General features: G+C 33.9%; 1 long non-coding RNA gene across 1 annotated transcript in view; it reads right to left on the bottom strand.

Moving 5' to 3' along the window:
* The window catches only part of LOC112206244 (uncharacterized), a 177,696-nt gene that overhangs the window by 22,929 nt on the left and 134,703 nt on the right, over positions 1-20,064 (bottom strand). Inside the window, exon 2 of the long non-coding RNA XR_002940442.2 lies at positions 661-762. This is a non-coding gene — a long non-coding RNA (uncharacterized LOC112206244). The remainder of the gene's footprint in view (positions 1-660; positions 763-20,064) is intronic.

Below are 20,064 nucleotides of genomic sequence, written 5' to 3'. Positions count from 1 at the left end.
AGAATTGCTTGAGCCCGGGAGGCAGACGTTGCAGTGAGCTGAGATTGCGCCCTTGCACTTCAGCGTGGGGAACAGAGCGAGATTCCGTCTCCAAAAAAAAAAAAAAAAGAAAGAAAGAAAGAAAAAAGAAAAGAGTGTACTAAAATACTTTCTTCTAATAACCCAATAGGACCTAATATCCGTGAATTTATTCAAATTCCTTTGTAAAAATATTATTTTCAGTGTTTACTCACTCTTGGTATCATAGTTTCTCCTAGCTGTGCAAAGTTTGTTTCCTTTTATTTGCCCTGAGTTTGCCTAGAAAGAGGAAGATGTTACACAGAGATAAGAATTACATCTTTCTATGAATAAAGCACCACTATATTTATATCTGTATTTAATGTAGCTTACAAGTCTTGAGAATTTACGTTGAGTCAAAATGTACTCAGTGATAAAATTAACTCCTGTTGGTAAGGTATCAGAGCAACTATAGAAATACAACAGTGGTAAAATCAACTCCTGTTGGTAAGACAGCAGGGTAACTAGAAACAGAACAGTAGATTTCTGAATGTTACTTATCAGTTTATCAGCTAACCAAAGACAGAGACATGATATTTTCATTCAAACACACAATTTAACTCAGGCTAGATCCTCAATAAAGTACAAATCCTCTTATCTTACCAATATCTGGCTCAGATTTTTCCTGTCTTCAATCTCTGTGTATTCAAGAATTTCCTCTCTTTATTCATGCATATTTTGTAGATAAATCTTCTGATGCGATACCTGCAAAAATATAGTAAACCGCACATTTGATACAGTTGACTCCTGCTTGGATCCTTGGGCATAAAAATGATTAATAAAACATGACTACATAACTTAGATAATTCACTTCTATAATATGTAAAAACAAAAATGTTGCTAAATTAATAATTCCTGAATTCCTAGGTGCTTCCTGAAGTGGCTGAGTTGTAAATCACATTTTCTATTACCTGTGGTGAGACTCAGAGAATGCTTTCATTTACTCTGTTAGGCTTGGAAAATACCTCTATAAGCCATTCCAGAGAAGAAGCTGATACAATTTGGATTTTGTCCCCTACAAATCTTATGTTGAAATGTGACCCCCGGTGTTGGGGATGAGGCCAGGTGGGAGGTGTTGGGGTCATGGGGGCAGACTCTTCATGAATGAAGTGGTGCTCTTCCCATGGTAATGAGTTCACTCAAGATCCTGTTGTTAGAGAGACTGGAACCTCCTTCCTCTCTCTCTTGCTCCCTCTCCTTTTGCCCTGTCACAAGCCTGCTCCCCTTTTGCTTTCAGGCATCAGTAAAAGCTTCCTGGGCCTCATCAGAAGCCAGGCAGATGCTGGTGCTGTGTGTACAGTCAACAGAACTATGAGCCAAATAAGCCACCTTTCTTTATAAATTACCCAGTCTCAGATATTCCTTTGTAGTAACACCAAATAGATTAATACTAAAGTCTTTCTCAGTTTTTGGTGACTTGTATCTTTTGTAAAGTAAACTAAAATAAAATTGTGTCTCCTCTCTACGTCACTAATCATGTCCAGTCCTAAGACAAATCAGAATGGCACTCTCCCTTCCTTCTCTTGTGTCTTTCTTTTCTCCTTCCAGAACTACCACACCCCAGCTTGGGCCTGGGAAGCATAATTTAACATAGAAGCTTTGCACTTTGCCCGTCAGGTTTACCAGGCTCCCAGTCTATTATTATTTTATGATAAAATTTGTCTTTGAAAGGAGTCTGAATGTTAGTGCAATACTTTTCCAAATAATGTCTTCATAGGGCTTCAAGGGATAGTTTAAATGCAAAACAAATTCAAGGCTTTCTGATTTCTCAATTAACTCTTACATAAAGTTATCAAATATGCATATTTTATGCCCTTTCAGTAGTACAAAAAATATGTAATTCATCTCTGAGATAAATTAATATGAGAAAAAAAATTTTCCTGATAATTTTATTTGGCCCCAAATAAATATACATGTACCGTCTTCATCTAAACAAAGTTACAAATGTGAAAATGAGAAGGGCATTTCTGAGCCTGTTGTATCAAAAGCCATATAAATGTACTGTCTTAGGAAGAAATGGACAAGTTCCACTTCCAGATTGCCTGCAGGTTAAAATAGGTACCAGGAAATGAACGGTTCTCGCCTTAAAATCAAATAAGTTAACAATCCACTACTTTTGTTAGTTCAAAAGGAATTTGAAGACACTTAAATATATATTTGTACATTTAGAAAAATATTTTGAATTAAAATCTTTAAACTTTCCTTCCAGCTTCAAAAAACCAACAACAAAAAAACAGGTGACAGCCTTTTCAGTCTTTGGCACAAGACAAGGATGGCCACTCCCACCACTCCTATTCAACATAGTACTGGAAAGTTCCAACCAGAGCAATCAGGCCAAAGAAAGAAATAAAAGACATCCAAATTGAAAAAAAGGAAATCAAATTATCCCTATTTTCAAATGATGTAAGCTTATATTTAGAAAACTTTAAAAACTTCATCAAAAACCTTTAGATCTGAAAAAAAATTTCAAAATTTCAGGATAAAAAAGTCAACATACAAAAATCAGTAGTGTTTCTGTGCACTAATAACAAACTGCTGAAAAAAGAATTAAGAAGGCAATCCCATTTATAATCACTACAAACAAACATACCTAGGAACAAATTTAACCAAAAATGTGAAAGTCTTATACAAAGAAAGCTACAAAACACTAATGAAAGAAATTGAAGAGGACATCAACAAATAGAATGATATTCTATGCTCCTGGGTCAGAAGAATTAATATCATTAAAATAACCATACTGTCTAAAGCAATATTCAGATTGAATACCACCCATATTAAAATACCAATGCCATTTTTCAAAGAGAGAGAAAAAACATCTTAAAATTTTTACCAAATCCAAAAAGAACCTGAATAGCCAAAACAATCCTGAGCAAAAAGAGAAAAGCTGAAGATATCACCCTCCCTGACTTCAAATATATTCCAAAGCTACAATAACCAAAACAGCATAATATTGGTACAAAAACAGGCAGATAGACTCATGGAATATAACAGAAAGCCCAGAAGTAAGTCCATGTGTTTACAGCCAACTGATCTTCTACAAAGGCACCAAAAACATACATTGCGGAAATGACACCCTTTTCAATTAATGGTGCTGGAAAAAGTTGATATCCATATGCAGACGAATGAAACTAGCTCTCCTATCTCTCATCATTTACACAAAATGAATTAAAGACTTAAATGTAAGACCTGAAGCTTCAAAACTACTAGAAGAAAATGGAAAACGTTTCAGGACATTGGTTCAGGCAAATATTTTATGGCTAAGACCTCAAAAGCATAGGAAATAAAAATAAAAATAAACAAATGATATTATATTAAACAAAAAAGCTTGTATACAGTAAAGGTAATAATCAACAGAGTGAAGAGATAACCTGCTGAATGGGAAAAAATATGTGCAAACTATTCATCAAACAAGGGAATAATGTCTGGAATCTACAAGGAACTCAAACAACTCAACAGCAAATAACCTCATTAAAAAATGGGTAAAAGACATGAATATTTTTCAAAAGAAGACATACAAACACATATATTAAAAATGCTCAATAACATTAATCATCAGGTAAATACAAATCAAAACCACAATGAGATATCAACTTAGAATGGCTATTACTAAAAAGACAAAAAAATTACAGATGCAGGCAAGGATACAGGGAAAAGAAAACTTTTATACACTGTTGGTGGGAATGCAAATTAGTACAGCTGTTACGGAAAACAGTACGGAGAATTCTCAAAAAGCTGAAAATAGAATCACCATAAGATCCAGCAGTCTCACTACTGGATATATATCCAAAGAAAAGGAAATTGGTATATTCAAGGGATACCTGCACTTCCATGTTTATTGCAGCACTATTCACAACAACAAAGATATGGGCTCAACCTAAGTGTTCATCAATGGATGAATGAATAAGGAAAATGTGAATTAATAAATAAAACGAATAAAGAAATGAATAAAGAAAATGAATACATACACACAATGGAGTATTATTCAGCCATAAAAAATGAAATTATGTCATTTGCAGCAACATGGATGGAACTGGAGGTCATTAGGTTAAGTGAAATAACTCAGGCCCAGGAAGACAAACATTGTATGTTCTCACCCTTATGTTGGAGCTAGAAAAGATGATCTCATGCAGGTAGAGAGTAGAACAATACACATCACAGGCTGGGAAGAATGTGTGGGTGGGTGGGAAGGGAGGAAAGAGAAGCTGGTTAATGGGTACAAACATAGAATTATATAGAAGGAATAAGCGTTAATGATCAATAGCAAAGTAGGGTGACTATAGTTAACAACAACGTATTGTATATTTCAATGAAGCTATAAAAGAAGATTGGAATGTTTCAAACACATAGAAATGATAAATACTCAAAGTGATTTGATCATTACACATTGTATGCATGTAGCAAAATATCACATATACCCCATATATATGTACAAATATTATGTATCAATAAATTTAAATGTCATTTTCTTTTTTGACTTAATATTTAAATATGTAGCAATGTGTTTTATCATAATCATTTTTAACTTTTATTTTTCATTTTATATAATCACTACTGTTCCTATTATAATTATTTCTTAACTTTATTTCTTTTAAATTCCAAATTAAGTCCTTTCTTGATGTTGCCTGGGATCTACTGAATTTGTGAACTACAGCATGTCCAAGCTCGACTAGACCTTAATGAGAGAATCTAATAATTAAGAGGGGATGTCTTACAGCATCATCTTCTCGACTGTCTCCTGTGTGTCCTGATTTCCCAATCTTGACACATTTCAGTCTTTACTTCTTTAGACCAGTAGAGTTGTTTTCAACATCTCATTGTCATTACAAAAGTGTAAATATCCCAGTGCAGCAGAACTTATTCAATGTGGCCTCAGTATTAAAATCCAAACTGAGTCATTATGCAGTCACCTAAGAATCCCTTTCGTATGGAATATTCATGGTTTACATCTTTATTTTTTACTTCTTTGATCCTTACCTCAGGAAACAAGATGGGAAAGCTCTCTGATTCCATGAGAACTGAGATTCCGAGTGGTGGTGTGCCTTGACCTAAGGTTTGCAGCTAATAAATTGAGGACCAAGGCTCAGAACCTAGATCTTCTGTCTCTAGTACAGTGCACTCTGTACTATGCCGATAACTGGATTTTGGAAAAATCTGAACTAGCCCTAAGGTTTCCTGGCTCCATACTTAGGATCCTTTTTATGATATAAAATACCTTATCTTAATCTCTCTTATGTTACCTGTACACACAAGCTGCTGGTTTTTTAAAATATTTTTAACATAATTACAGATTTACATACACTTGTTAAAAATACTACAGAAAGGCCCCATATTTCTTTCACTTACTTTTTCCACAGTGGTAACATCTTGCATAACTATAGCGCAATATACCAACCAGGACATTGACATTAATACAGTCCATTTACAGAGCATTTTCATTACCACAAGGTTTCTTCCTATAGCTATTACACAGCCACACCTACTTCCCTTCTCCCACTGCATCATTTTTGCCTCAACACTTGGCAACCATTAATGTACTTTCCATTTATTTAATATCATTATTTCAAGGATGCTTTATAAATGGTATCATATATACCTTTTGGAACTAAGTTTTTTCACTCAGCATAGTTTCCTGGAGATTCATCCAGTGGCTGTGTGTATGAATAGCCCACCACTGTTCATTGCTGAGTTGTATTCCCACTGTAGGGATTCACCACCGTTTGTTTAACCATCCCTCCCTTGAAAGACATCTAGGTTGTTTCCAGCTTGGAGCTGTTATGAATAAAGCTGCTAGGAGCTTTCATGCGCTGGAGTTTTTTGTTAACATACATTTATAAATATCACAGGCTGGTTTGTTTTAATTTTAATTTTATGTTAAGTTGTGGGATACATGTGCAGAACGTGCAGGTTTCTTACTTAGTTATACGTGTGCCATAATGGTTTGCTGCGCCTATCAACCTGTCATCTAGTTTTTAAGCCCCACATTCATTAGGTATTTGTCCTAATGCTCTCCCTCCCCTTGTCCCCCACCCCCAACAAGCCTTGGTGTGTGATGTTTCCCTCCCTGTGTCCATGTGTTCTCATCATTCAGCTCCCACTGATGAGTGAGAACATGTGGTGTTTGGTTTTCTGTTTCTGTGATAGTTTACTGAGAATGATGGCTTCCAGCTTCATCCATGTCCCTGCAAAGGACATGATCTCATTCTTTTTTATGACTGCATAGTATTCCATGGTGTATATGTGCCACATTTTCTTTATCCAGTCTATCATTGATGGGCATTTGGGTTGGTTCCAAGTCTTTACTATTGTAAATAGTGCTGCAATAAACAAACATTTGTGTGCATGTGTCTTTATAGTAAAATGATTTATAATCCTTTGGGTATATACCCAGTAATGAGATTCTTGGGTCAAATGATATTTCTAGTTCTAGATCCTTGAGGAATCACCACACTGTCTTCCACAATGGTTGAAATAATTTACACTCCCACCAACAGGGCAAAAGCATTCCTATTTCTCCACATCCTCGCCAGCATCCGTTGTTTCCTGACTTTTTAATAATCGCCATTCTGACTGTTGTGAGATGGTATCTCACTGTGATTTTGATTTGCATTTCTCTAATGACAAGTGATGATGAGGCTATTTTTAAATTATCAAAGTCTATTTAAATAGCTTTTTCTAGACAAAACTAATCAAAAGTCACATGATCAAGAACTGCATGGGCTAGTTCTCTTCCACAACTCTACTAAGACCCTCTGTATGAGTCAGGGTTCTCCAGACAAACTCAGGCAGAAATTAATGTTGCAGTCCTGAGGCAGAGCTGCTTCTTTGGGAGACCTCAGTTTTTGCTCATCAAACCTTCAGCTGAGCAGATGAGGGCCACCTGCAAAGGGATGAGGCCCTTAACTTAACAGTCAACTGATTGTAGATGTTAACTATATCTGCAAAAGACCTTCACAGCAACAACAACTAGTTTAGTGTTTTAATTAAATAATTGGATGCTATAGCTCAGTCAACTTGACTTAAGACCATGACACCTAAAACAGCCTTCTTTATGGAACTAAATCTTTCTTTAAAATGTGTTTTAATGCCTCTTTTCATCATATTTTTGTTTGCAGCAGGCTGCAGGGAAGGCAAAGACTTTGCAAAGACTTTGTCAGAGGGATGAAAAATCAGTGAGATAGGACATAGCTAAAGAATGACAAACAAAAATCAGGACCACTAACTTTATCATTCGGAATAGTCCTAAGAGAATGATAGACAGAGAAGTTGTGAGCCCCCTTACATCATTGGGACTCCTGGAACTGCTGTATCTACAGATGATGCCGACTTTATCTAAGGCTGTTTCCAACGACAGAAGACAGGAAATGTGTTTGCCCTACGATAGTCTTGAGTGGATTACAGTCACCAATGGAAACAAACAGTGACCTAACATAAAAAGTAACTTGTCAGTATTAATTAACACAAATTTATGTCAACATAAAATTTATGTGGGCATAAAATTTATATGAGCTCGTAAAAAGCCAGCAATTCACAGGAAATCATTTTTAATTTATGCAATATTTATTATAGAGCACATTTGAGACCTACATGAAAAAGATGATTTCTGACTCAAGAAATCAATGGTCTGACACATTTTTTTATTGAGTAGATAGATACCAAGTGTCCAGATTAATGGATTTAGTATTTCATTATACTCCACATGGATCAGAAACAGTGATATTAGTAGGTCCAGAACAAATTAAATGCAATATTTTTCTAAAGACTGGTACTGTGGTCTAGAATGTATGGGTGTGCTGTGTATGTATGTGTGCTCTTTATCCTGGAGATAAGAGGAACATAATTGCGATTTTCAATTACAGTACTTAAAGGGTTCTCATGAAAAACAAGGGCTTATGTATATTCTGGCTCCAGAGGATGGAACTGAGAAAAATAATTTAGGAGGCTTATTTCATTTCAAGGTAAGAAACTTGACTTAGAAACTTAGAAGTGTCTCAACAATTAATCAGGAAATTGGTATAGCAATTAATTTCTTGAAACAAGGATCCAATAGTAGTTAATGATCCATTACCACCCAATAAGGATATTGTAGTTTGTGAAAGGTTAGATTATAATACTTCTGAAATGTAGTCCACTATGCGATTCTGCCATACCAAACATTTGTAAAAGTGCCATAAACCAGTGCTACTGTGATTAGAATATGGACAGCCCTCACTACTATTCTGTGTTTAGGGAGGAGGCAATAATTAAAAACCATGATATTATTATATATGTATTCAATGAAAACCTAGGTAATACTGTGCTTCTCATTGGTACTTTTGCAAAACACTCAGATGTCTAATTGTGTTTAATCCACAAAATAGTTCAATGAGAACTTCCTTGTCTGAAAACAGACATTAGGTCATTGTCAATACCTCTGCCAAAATACACATATCTAGCATATTGTGTCTCAAGTCAGGCATGTCTGGGAAGTGCTAACTCAAGGACAAGGTAAAATACTCATATTCTTCTACCAAGTAAGTAAAGAGAGGTTTTTAAGGAAGACTTTGCTCCCATCCACCATGATGCACTATGTTCATGTAACTTTGGTAATGACTTCACATAAGGAGATCACAGAGACATGCTCATTGTTCTCACTGAGCTCCTGAGATCATGAATTTCTTCAAAGCAAGAAACTGGTTCCTTTATGGTAAACAACGTACAAACACATTGGCAAGGAAGGACTGATCTATTGCATGTTGTACCTTCATTTAACTGTGTCATTCATCCCTTCTCATCAATGGTTGACTCAACTCCACTTTTTTTTTTCCAGTGTGCAAGCTGAAATCTTGTTTTACTTTTGCTTTACAAAGCATGCTTGAAAATACCTTCAGATTCGTATGAAAACAAATAGTGAACTGCCCATTATTAAAGAACTTACAATTGATCCACCCCTGTACCATGTTAGTTGACTTTGTACAGAGTGCAGAGAGCCTGCATCCGTATTTACCTGTTGAATTTAATTTTATCCCTCTTTGTTGTGTGTAAAATCAGATTTAAAAAATTTTAGCATCACAGCCCAATGCTTCATGTACTCAAATTCTACACTTCACTAACCTTAATGCTACCACTAAAAGTAAGAAATTCTTGTTATTTCACAGGTTCTTTTTCACTGAGCAGGTATAACTACATTTCTTTTCTAATGGAAGAAAAAAGTTCATGAATTAAAGAAGACAATTTTACTGTGACTTAAGAAACGTGTTCTATTACAGTTGCTGGCAACTTCATGGAAATTACTTATTTTCTGTGTTTTGGGACATTTTTCTATTACCAATAATTCATTCTTACACATGAGGTATTTGTTATTGGTTTTTTAAAATAATTGATTATATGAAGCATTTATATAAGTGAAAATTTTGGGACTTGATTCCCTGAAATAATTCATTATATTCAATTTGTTGCTTCATGGTCTGTAGCTACATAATTGTTGTCTGACAAATATCCAATTAAGTCTGGCTTCATGATCCAATGAGGTCATGCATGATATATCTGTACTTAATCATATTTAAGTACATATATATACACACTATTCATTGATAAATTGTTACTGCTGTCATTTTGAACAGGCAAACTCAAAAAAAAAAAACTTCATAGACACAATCTAAAAACCAGAAGGGCTTCAGATGTCATCTATTATAAGCTCATCATTTTACAAAAAAGAAAAAGGTATTAAGTAATCTATTCACAGCCCATAGCTAGTTGTTGGAAGATTCCTCCAGCTACATATATTCATACATGTAAATCATACAGAAATGCTGGATAAAATAAACAACAGTAACAAATACACTTAAAATATGAGACAAAATTCAGATTAGATAAAAGTGGGTAGGGAATTTAAAAAGCAAAATTCTCATGGGCTAGAAAGGATTAGAGAAAATTAAGCTAAAAAATGAAGCCACATCAGCACATGGCAGCCAGGGACAAATCTAAAAGGTTCTGACCCAATCAGAGTTTTGGGGGAAGGGTTTTAGTAGTCTCCGAAGGAAAAGAGGCATTGCCTTTTCCCACTGGAGTTAGAAACGATTGGATTGAATCTATAGAATAAAGCGTGGTGCCATAAAAAGCTGCTTTCTATGTGATAAAGGGATTAGAAAAACACCATCCATCTTCCCAGAGAAGAAACAAGAAAGCAAGCTGTTCCTTTTCTTTGACAAAGAAGAAAAAAAAAAATTACAAAAAGCAATTTGGAACCACATCACTCATGAATGAAATTGCAAGTTTGCACTGTTTGAGTGGTGGTAAAGCTGCCAAATTGAGAGATTAATATAAAAACTAGATCCTAATTATTGAATCCCCTAGGGGTTCAGCAGAAGAAAAATAAGATCACATTTTTTGGACACTTCAAGTGCCCAAGAATTCTGAGATTTTTTTTTTACGGTCAAAATGAAACTATGAAAAATATCTGCTTCAGCAAATGAAGAGATGACTGCTGCAGAAGTTGCCTTTCCTATACACAACTGGAATATTAGTCAAAATACATAAAACAATCTTTTTGGACACTGGACAACAGACAGACAAGACTGTGACACCAGCGATAAAAACAAAACGCCTTGAGGCAGTTTCCAAGCTACAGCAGGGTGAGAAAACTGAAACAGGGCCCTGTGGTCTTTGTGAGTTAAGGAAACAGAAATTAGAGTTCGAGGAAACCAAGGCAGCTTAAGTCTGTGAAGCAGAGAAACTGCAAAGAATGCTGTACAAAGAACTCAAAAGAACATCAAAAGAGGGTTCTCAAGTCTTTGGTTCAGTGCTACTCTGCATCTGTGAAGATCATAGAGCGCAACTCCTTGAAGTCTGGAGAAAGAACCACCTGGAAAAAAAAAAAGACTGACAATTTGTGAAACTCACACAGGGATGGAAATAATCTGTGTTCACAGCCAGAGTAGAAAGAAATCTGTGTATAGCTCACTGAAGGGAAAATAGATTAGGCCCACAATGAAAGCTATCATTGACCTACATGATAGGTTTAAAAAAGCCATTAATGAATCAAACTGAACTGCATTACATAATGAAATTAAACAATCTTTAAAAGACTGTAGTAAAAACCAGCACTTCAAAATGCAAAAATCAGAAGATCTGGCATATCAATAAAAGTTACTAGGTATACAAAGAAACCAGAAAATATGTCCGTAAACAACAACAAAAAATAGCTGTAGAAACACAGCCAGAAATGAAAAGGGGAGATAATTTTAAAAGAAAAGTTCCTAAAATTATCTATTATGTGTATTAGATATACATAATGGGATCAGCAAACATTTTTGTAAAGAGCCAAAGAGGAAATATTCTGTATCATTATAGACTAAGAGGTAAAAACCAAGGATATTATATAAGTACTTACATAACGAGAGGAAGCAAATTTCTACAAATTTTAATTGACAAAATTTAAAATATAATAATCATAATTGAGTGTGATGTTTTGTAATAAGGTCTACCACTGTGAAGAATGAAATTATTTTGGGGAGGCATAACATTTTGATCAGTTGAGCTCCTTTATGTTTCCTATCTCCACAATCAATTGTAAATGTTCATCATATAGTGATATATAAGGAGATTTTGTGTATTTCATCTTTGAAAATGTCTTTTCACACATACTTATGTGTGCAAAGCATACTGATATCACTCCACTAGCATGTGATTTTAATTGGGCACACTCATCACTTAAAAGGAATTTATAAAATTTCATTAGGTTCTTCTCCTGATATTTTCCTTTCAGCATTTGATTAGATAGCAAATCAATCACTTCCAATCAACAATTTGGTGGAAACTTCTCCACTACACAAAATGATGTCAAAATCTGATCATTTCTTTTTCATCTAAATCAAAATCTGAAAAATGCTGCTGAAATTGTAGTTTGAGCTAAAAAAATATATCTACTGCCAATTTGTATGGGAATGTGAGATCTTAATTCTGTACTTAAGATAATTAAGATACCTAATTATGATCATTAAGTCGGTAGCAAAATCTAATTTCTAAGATAATTATGATAATTAAGTCTGTTGCAAAATCTAATTTCTAAAGCCAGTCAGTATTTGGTGATAGAGACTGAGGGAAATTTTCTGCAGGCAGAAAAAAATTTAATCTCAAGCCCAAGCTAAAAACAAAATAATATCATAATAAAACTTTCTTACTGCTAAGCTATTCGACCATGGCATGATAGGACGTGTCAGGGTATTCTGCTTCTATTTCTGATAAAAATTTGTGAAAGTTATAACTATCAAGTCCCTGAGAGGAAAGGAAATTCACCATTGACAACTCTGGTTTAATAATACATTATAGTTCAAAAATTTATGCCTGGAAATCTGTTGATAAATAATGCAATTAATAGCCACAGTGTTTCAGCAGCTTACAATATTACACACTTTTTAATTTGTCCAGCTAAGCATTTTCCTGCTCCATAGCTGTTTTTACTACCATCTGTTTGAACACTTCTTAGCGGATTCCACTTCAGGTTGTATTGAAATCCATTTTTTTAACTTCTTTGAAAATACGTTCCTTTATAATTATTTCATGCAGACTATTCATAGAAGCTAATTTTTCAGTCACTTTAAATTTAACAATTAGTTCAAATTAACAGCAGAACAATATCGGTATATCTGCTAAATCATTAAGAGCCGAGAAAAATCACTCCAAATTATCTGCTGTGCTTTTTAATTATTCTTGTTGCTCCCAATGTTTTAAGCTCTGTGAAAAACTATTCTTGCCAAAAGATTGTCATTAGCTAGTTCAATTTCTCTGAACATATTTATTCAGCTGACGCAATCAAAATTAATTTAATTAACCCACCACCAGCAACAGTTTTCCTTCTCAGCTAACAAATGAGCCAATAATCTTGTTTTCAGCTACATTTTTATTTTTTACTTTTGTGAATAAATTCTGCTATGATGAGATGTTTCTTTTGTAAGTTTTAATTTTTCAGCTCTCACAGGAAGGCTGCTTTCCTGTGAGTTAGTAATATGATAAGTGCTTAGTGTGGTAATGTTACTGTATGTTGCATTTTTAAGCACAGCTGTAGTGCCAATGAATAGTAAAACACAATATATTTCCATCTAATTTAATGCTAAGATAATTCACACTCCAATGTGCCTTAAATGCACAAAATTCAATGTCCACGTTTTCTTCACTTCTTATTTTGATATGATGGGTATGCAAAAATAAAATTTTACAACATAACACTGTACATTTTCTCAAAATGCTGTCATGTTTCAGCTACATCACTGTGTACAGCGCACTGAAGAGCAGTGCAAAGCAATGAGAATGCTAAACGGAGTCTCTATTGTAATGACTCAGCTCTGCTGTTGTGGTATGAAAACAGCCAAAGTTGATAAATGGATGACATGGCTGTGTTACAATGTAATTTTAATTATGAGTGCTGAAATTTTAATTTCAAATAGTTTTCATATGTCACAACTGTTATTCTTTTAGTTTTTCAACTCCTTTAAAATGCAAAATTCATTCTTAACATTGCAAGTCATACAAAACAGACAGAGGGCTGGATTTGGCCCGCAGGCCACTGTCTGCCAACCCCCATCTAAGCAATCAGCTCAGGATGTTAGAAAAACAAAAATGTAAGTTAAAAAAAAGAAAATAAAGGAAATGATATAGATAAGAATAGATACTAATTAAATATAAAAATAAAAGAAAAAATGCTAATAGAGTATCAACAAAGTACAAGTTGTTTTGTAAAAAATTAACAGACAATAAACCACTAGTGAACTTGCTCCAGAAAATTAGAAAGACATATGTAGCAATTTGAAGAAAGAAAATGGAATGCAACTATGAATATAAAATGGAGGATGGAATATATAATGGAATATAAAAAATGATGGAAGATGGAATATAAAATTGAATATAAAAAAAATCATGAGAATGCAGTCAACACATTTATGTCCAGGAATGATAAAAATTTGTTAAATGAATGTTTTTAAAATATAACTTGCCAAAAGTTATCACAAGAATAAATATAAAAATACATTTAAATTATTAAATAAATTAGTCAAAAATCTACTTAGATAAAAGCCCCAAGATTCAGATAATTTTGTAGGACACTGTTTACAAAACCTTAATAAGATAACTTTTATCTAAAAAAATCTAATCTATATAATTGAAAAGGGGGGAAAAATTGATTCTGTAGAGAAGATACCAGAATCTTGATAACAAATCCATAGTCAAAAATATTACAAAAGTAATTGTCATTCAACCTATTTTTGAGAACAGACACAAATATTTTACATAATATATTACAAACAGAAAATGATAATCATGATTAACTGAAAACATTATATTTTAAAAACAAATTAATGTAATACACCATGTCAATGCATTGAGGGAGAAAGCAGATAGCCTTGCAGTAGATTCAAGGCAGAGGCTGGAAAAAGCAAAAATTTTAATCCCAAATTTCTCTTTTTAAAAAAAGGTAAAAGCAATGCTGAGAAGACTACGAATAGAGAACTTCCTTAACATCACTACTGTAGAGGAAAATAATCTATCACAAAATATGAGTAAGCCTATTAATGGTAAAACATTAAACATTCCCTTTAAGATTGGGAAGAAAACACAAGTACTCTCTGAATTTCTTAATATTCCACAATAAACTAGATATTCAAGACAGTTATATAAAGATTGGAAAAGATTATATTGTTTTCATTCACAAAAATATGATTGTCTGTATAGAAAATTCAAGAAAAACTGTGGGCAACCTATTAGAACTAATAAGACACAGTAAATTTTCTGGACAATGTTTAACAATGACAAAGTAGGGGGAAGATCTCTGGAGAAAGAATAATATTAATTTACATGAAAATAAACTTTAGTGATACCAATAATGATATATATTTTTTTTTTTTCCTGAGACAGAATCTTGCTCTGTCACCCAGGCTGGAGTACAGTGGCACAATCGCAGCTCACTGCAACCTCCGCCTCCCAGGCTCAAGCAATTCTCTTCCCTCAACCTCCTGAGTAGCTAGAATTACAGGCGTGTGCCACCACGCCTGGCTAATTTTTGTATTTTTAATAGAGAGTGGGTTTCACCATCCTGGTCAGGCTGGTCTCTAACTCCGGACATCATGATCCGCCTACCTCGGCCTCCCAAACTGCTGGGATTACGGGTTTGAGCCACCACGCCCGGCCTCAATAGTGATAATATTTTATATCTTAAGCTTTCTGTTTTATTTTTACAATTTAGAGTATCAGTAGGATTCCACTTCTCATTAAATTCCATGTAAATATCATTCTTTCCCAATCTACATTTACTATAGCATAACAAAGAATTCCATGTTTTAAAAATGAGTTGGAAGCAAAGTACACATTCATAAAACATAAATGAATAAAACATTATCTGTTGTTGGGCCACAAAAAGAAATTCTTTACTAAAAAGGATATTTTCTTTAAATAAAATATTGTCCTATTTTTCTCTCAGTCAGGTTCCCAAATGGATTTGTATCTATGTATTTTGTGGCAAAGTTTATTCAATTCAGTTTGAGTTTTGAATTCAACAGATTGTGTACTTTTCATATAGTATTAGCAGTGATTATATACCTTACAAGTAGCATTAGAAATGTTTCATGAAAAGAAAACGTGGTAGGTATATAGGAAGGAAGTAGCCATGTTTTTTCTCCCCTGAGTCCCTGTGAGTCAAGAAAAAGTTTGTGTTTATTCTTTTCTTTATAATAATTAACATCAATAAATATTTATTTAAAAAATATATTTATTTTTAGTGACAGGAGAAAGATATATTACTTAAATTTCAGAGAAGTAAAAAAAGTGGAATCTAAAGTGATGCTAAGAAATAAATTTTTTTCCAGTAGAATCATTGATTCCTAGTCATATGTCATAATATACATTTGTATTTTTAAGGCAAGTGTTATAATATGACAATACATTTGTATTTCCTTTTACACTTTTGTGAACAAGTTCACACAAGTTGTGATAGTGATTCCTAACTGGGGGAGTGGTAGAGAACTAAGACACCAATAATTTACTCAATATTATATTCATATTAAAACAGAGAGAAAATCCAATTTTACTTATTTTTATCCTTGTTGTGTGAAAATTGTAGAAGTTTACCTATGTCCTTGCTTTTTAAAATATTTTGTCTTCCTTTTTTATGAAACTATTTGCCTCATTGTCTAGTAAATGTTGTTTATAGAAGCAACCAGCTTGGACAAAATAGACCAAGCAGTTTTAAAATCAAAAAACTGATTTTTTTGATACATTGAGGAGTGTACAGAATAGAAAATTAGTTATTTACTCTGAGATTTCCAACTGTTATTTATTATAACCATGTATAAAATTTAATTATAGTAATGTTTATTCATACAAATTTATACTTTACATGAATAGAAATTGCTCTCTTTTTCCTTAACCGTCAATGTATTCTGTATTTGACAACAGCAATTGCTCTCAGGTAATGAGAATACAAGTCAGCTTAGAACTGCAGGTTTCTGACATGCATCATTAAGGAAAGAAATGTCAATATATTGGAACATGTTTCACAAACAATAGTTTGAATGGATTTAACTGCATTTCTAAAACATTATCCTTTACTTAGAACTTTTTTCTGCACTATGTTAATTTTTCCCCTGTATTGTAATATTTCTTAGCCATTTGGGGGTATGACCTCCTTTGAGGTGGAGTTTTTCCTACACGGAGGAAAAAATGCCCCTGTGCATGTTACAAAGAAATTATGTATAAACTTCAGAGGGCATACAGATGACAGCAGTAAAAAAAACAACAAAAAAAAAATTATGAACTCTGGGTCAACAGCCAAACTAAAACTTTTTTAAAAAATTTGTTTTGACACTCTTTTCTTGAAATTTCCTTTATTTGCTTGTCTGGGGAGTTCTAAAGCATGCTTACTTTTACCTTATTAAACATGATTTTTCTCCTCAATGTTTTCTTTTCAAGTAAAGAATATTTAACAGATTATTCTTAAGGAAATAGTACTTCCAATGAGTTGATTCTTGAGTTCATCAATCTTGTTTACTTCTATTAAGCAACCATTAGCCTACAAAAATTTTTAAATAATACCTTCCTTAGAGTTCATTGTGGTTATAGGATTGTCAAGAAATCACAACACAAATAATGGAAAAGTAATTTATAATGAAAAGAATACAGTGATTCTGCCTCTCCTAATGTTGTGGGCAATGTGATTGATCACTCAATCTCATCAAATCTACCTGCTCTCAATGGCAAAGCTATGAACATAGATCCTCCTTCGCTTCATTGCTACCAAAATACACTATTATTTGGCTATAGCTGCTGTCTATCACAGGGTTTTCAAATTTATCTGATGATAGGAACAACCTGGGGCATTGACTAAATATGCAGATTATCAGTCACGAAATATCAAGTTTTTCATGGAAACTCTGATTTAATGTGTTCATTTAGGCCCCCCAAATCCGTGGATTTAATAAGCATTTCAAATGAATCTTTTGAACGCAGTTTAGAAACACTTCGCCTGAATGCCTAAGACATGACTTGATTTGGCACTCTACAATTATTTAAAGGAAATTTTGGCTTTGAGTTCATTTGACATCTCATAAATTTTACTTTTTTATAATTTTGTTCACTAATTCTTCATTGATTATTACATACTAATTTGAATAATGGAAAATAACATTGAACTGAGAGTTAGAAGCTCATGGTTGAGGCTTTTTTTTTTTTTTTTGGCCTCTAGTTCTTATGTGGACTTTTGTATGTAATTACCGTCTACTATCTCTGACTCAGTTTTCTCATCTGTAAAATGAGAATGTTTGGCTACATGGCTTCTAAATCCTTTTTAGCCCTAATATTAACCTATAACTAACACTAATAAGTTAATCTTTATTATGGTTGAATCTAGAACTTATGTTAGCAAAAAATTAATAAAAACACAGACATTAAACACAAAAGATTTTACTATTAAATGCCAATGGAAAAATACATAACATTTAATTGTAGTCTTGTCACATTGACCCTTAAAAGCAAATGTACAACCAGGGATCTGCTAGATTATGCAGAGGCATCTAAGGTAGGTGATCTGAGGAACCCCAAGCAGCCCTTAGTAGCTGCTAATAGCTACCAATTTGGCCAGAGTGATTTTATCATTTATTGCTGAAGATGAAATAATATTTAAAAACCTATTAAATAGATATTTCAGATCGGGTTGCCTTGTTTTCACATAGAACATACTTTAAGGATATAAGATAATTGTATCTCTGTATGTGTGCATTTGTGTGTATAAAATATGTTTGTGATATGTAGTAGCTTTAGAGGCATAAATTACTATAATTCATACGTAGGAATTTGTATGTGCAAATCCACACAGGCATAAATGTATGTGTTCGTATATTAAGATATTTTCTTTGGTAGGTAGAAGTTTGGAGCATGTGACTCTATTTTCATAGTTCTCTATAATTTCAATTGTTACATTTTGAGCAAATCAAATAAAACTGTGATTAATATATAAATATTTTACGGCTGACTTTATATACTTTTAAGACAGAATCTAGCCCCATCGCTCTGCTTATGGCAGCCTCGACCTCCTGAGCTCAAGGGATCCTCCCACATCAGCCTCCTGAGTAGCTGGGACTACAGGCACATGTCACCATGCCCGGCTAATTTTTTTGGTATTTTTTGTAGACATGGGGTTTCACCATGTTACACAGTCTGCTTCAGCCTCCCAAATTGCTGGAATTAGAGACATGAGCCACTGTGCCCAGCTTGAATTCATACATTTTTGAACTCTTTTTCTTCACATTTTAAACTGTTCTAAAAACTCCTCTGGTGAGTTGGGATAGAGGCAGTGGATTAACCTCTTCTGGGGTGTTCTATTTCAAGAGGCCTGAAGAAACACTTAGGCATTCCTAGTTAATCTACCATTATCCACTGGAGTTAAATTAACTTAATATGTAAAATATATTCTAATACATATTTCCTTTACTAATAAATATTTCCTTTCCACTTCTTTGCATTTTCCTTCCTGTTGTGTTCATTTTTTGGATCCATTGTTGTTTGTTAAGGTCCTCTTCCTCTTGAATGGTTTAATTGTATTCTCTCCAAATTGTGCTTCTACAGATGTCTTTCTCTTACTCTAAAGTGTTTGAATGTAGGAGTCTCAAGTTCCAGTCTATTTGCCTCAGGAGTCAGTAGGGTTTTGTTCTACCATTTTCTAATGTTAAAGATTAGAAACATGGTGGCAGTCTTAATCATTTTATTTTGTAAGTAACTTACTCCTTTTTCCATGGAGGTTTTTCGTGTCCCTGTTTTCTTTGTATTTCAAGATTTCACCACAAAAATTTGTCATAGAATGTGCTAAAACTCATGAGTCCTTTTCATCTGCTAACTCAACATTGCAGTTCAGGAAAATATTTTTCTAGTAACAATGTTATTTTCATTATTCCTCCTCTTTGTTTTTCTTCTCTGGAATTCCTATTTTTCACATGTGTTTTAGTCTTCTACTGCTGTGTTACATTTCCATAAAATTAGCAGCTTAAAGAATTATACATTTGTTAGCACACAGTTTCTGTGGGAAATAAATCAGAACATAGCTTAGCGAGATCCTGTTCTCCAGGGCCTCATAAGCCTGCAATTAAAACATTGACCAGGGGCAGGGTGCAGTCCTTCACGCCTGTAATCCCAGCACTTTGGGAGGCTGAGGCGGGCGGATCACGAGGTCAGGAGATTGAGACCATCCTGGCTAACACGGTGAAACCCCATCTCTACTAAAATTACAAAACATTACCTGGGCGTGGTGGCGGGCACCTGTAGTCTCAGCTACTCGGGAGGCTGAGGCAGGAGGATGGTGTGAACCCGGGAGGCGGAGCTTGCAGTGAGCCGAGATCGTGCCACTGCACTCCAGCCTGGGAGACAGAGTGAGACTCTGTCTCAAAAAAAAAAAAAAAAAAAAAAAAAAAAAAAAAAAAAAAAAAAAAGAAAAGAAAAGAAATTGACCAGGAGTGCAGTTTTCTTAGAGACTTAACGGAAGAAGGACTTCCTTTC

The sequence above is a fragment of the Pan troglodytes genome, chromosome 17, assembly GCF_028858775.2.
Source record: "Pan troglodytes isolate AG18354 chromosome 17, NHGRI_mPanTro3-v2.0_pri, whole genome shotgun sequence".
Taxonomy (NCBI): domain Eukaryota; kingdom Metazoa; phylum Chordata; class Mammalia; order Primates; family Hominidae; genus Pan; species Pan troglodytes.
This window is presented reverse-complemented; position numbering and strand designations above follow the sequence as displayed.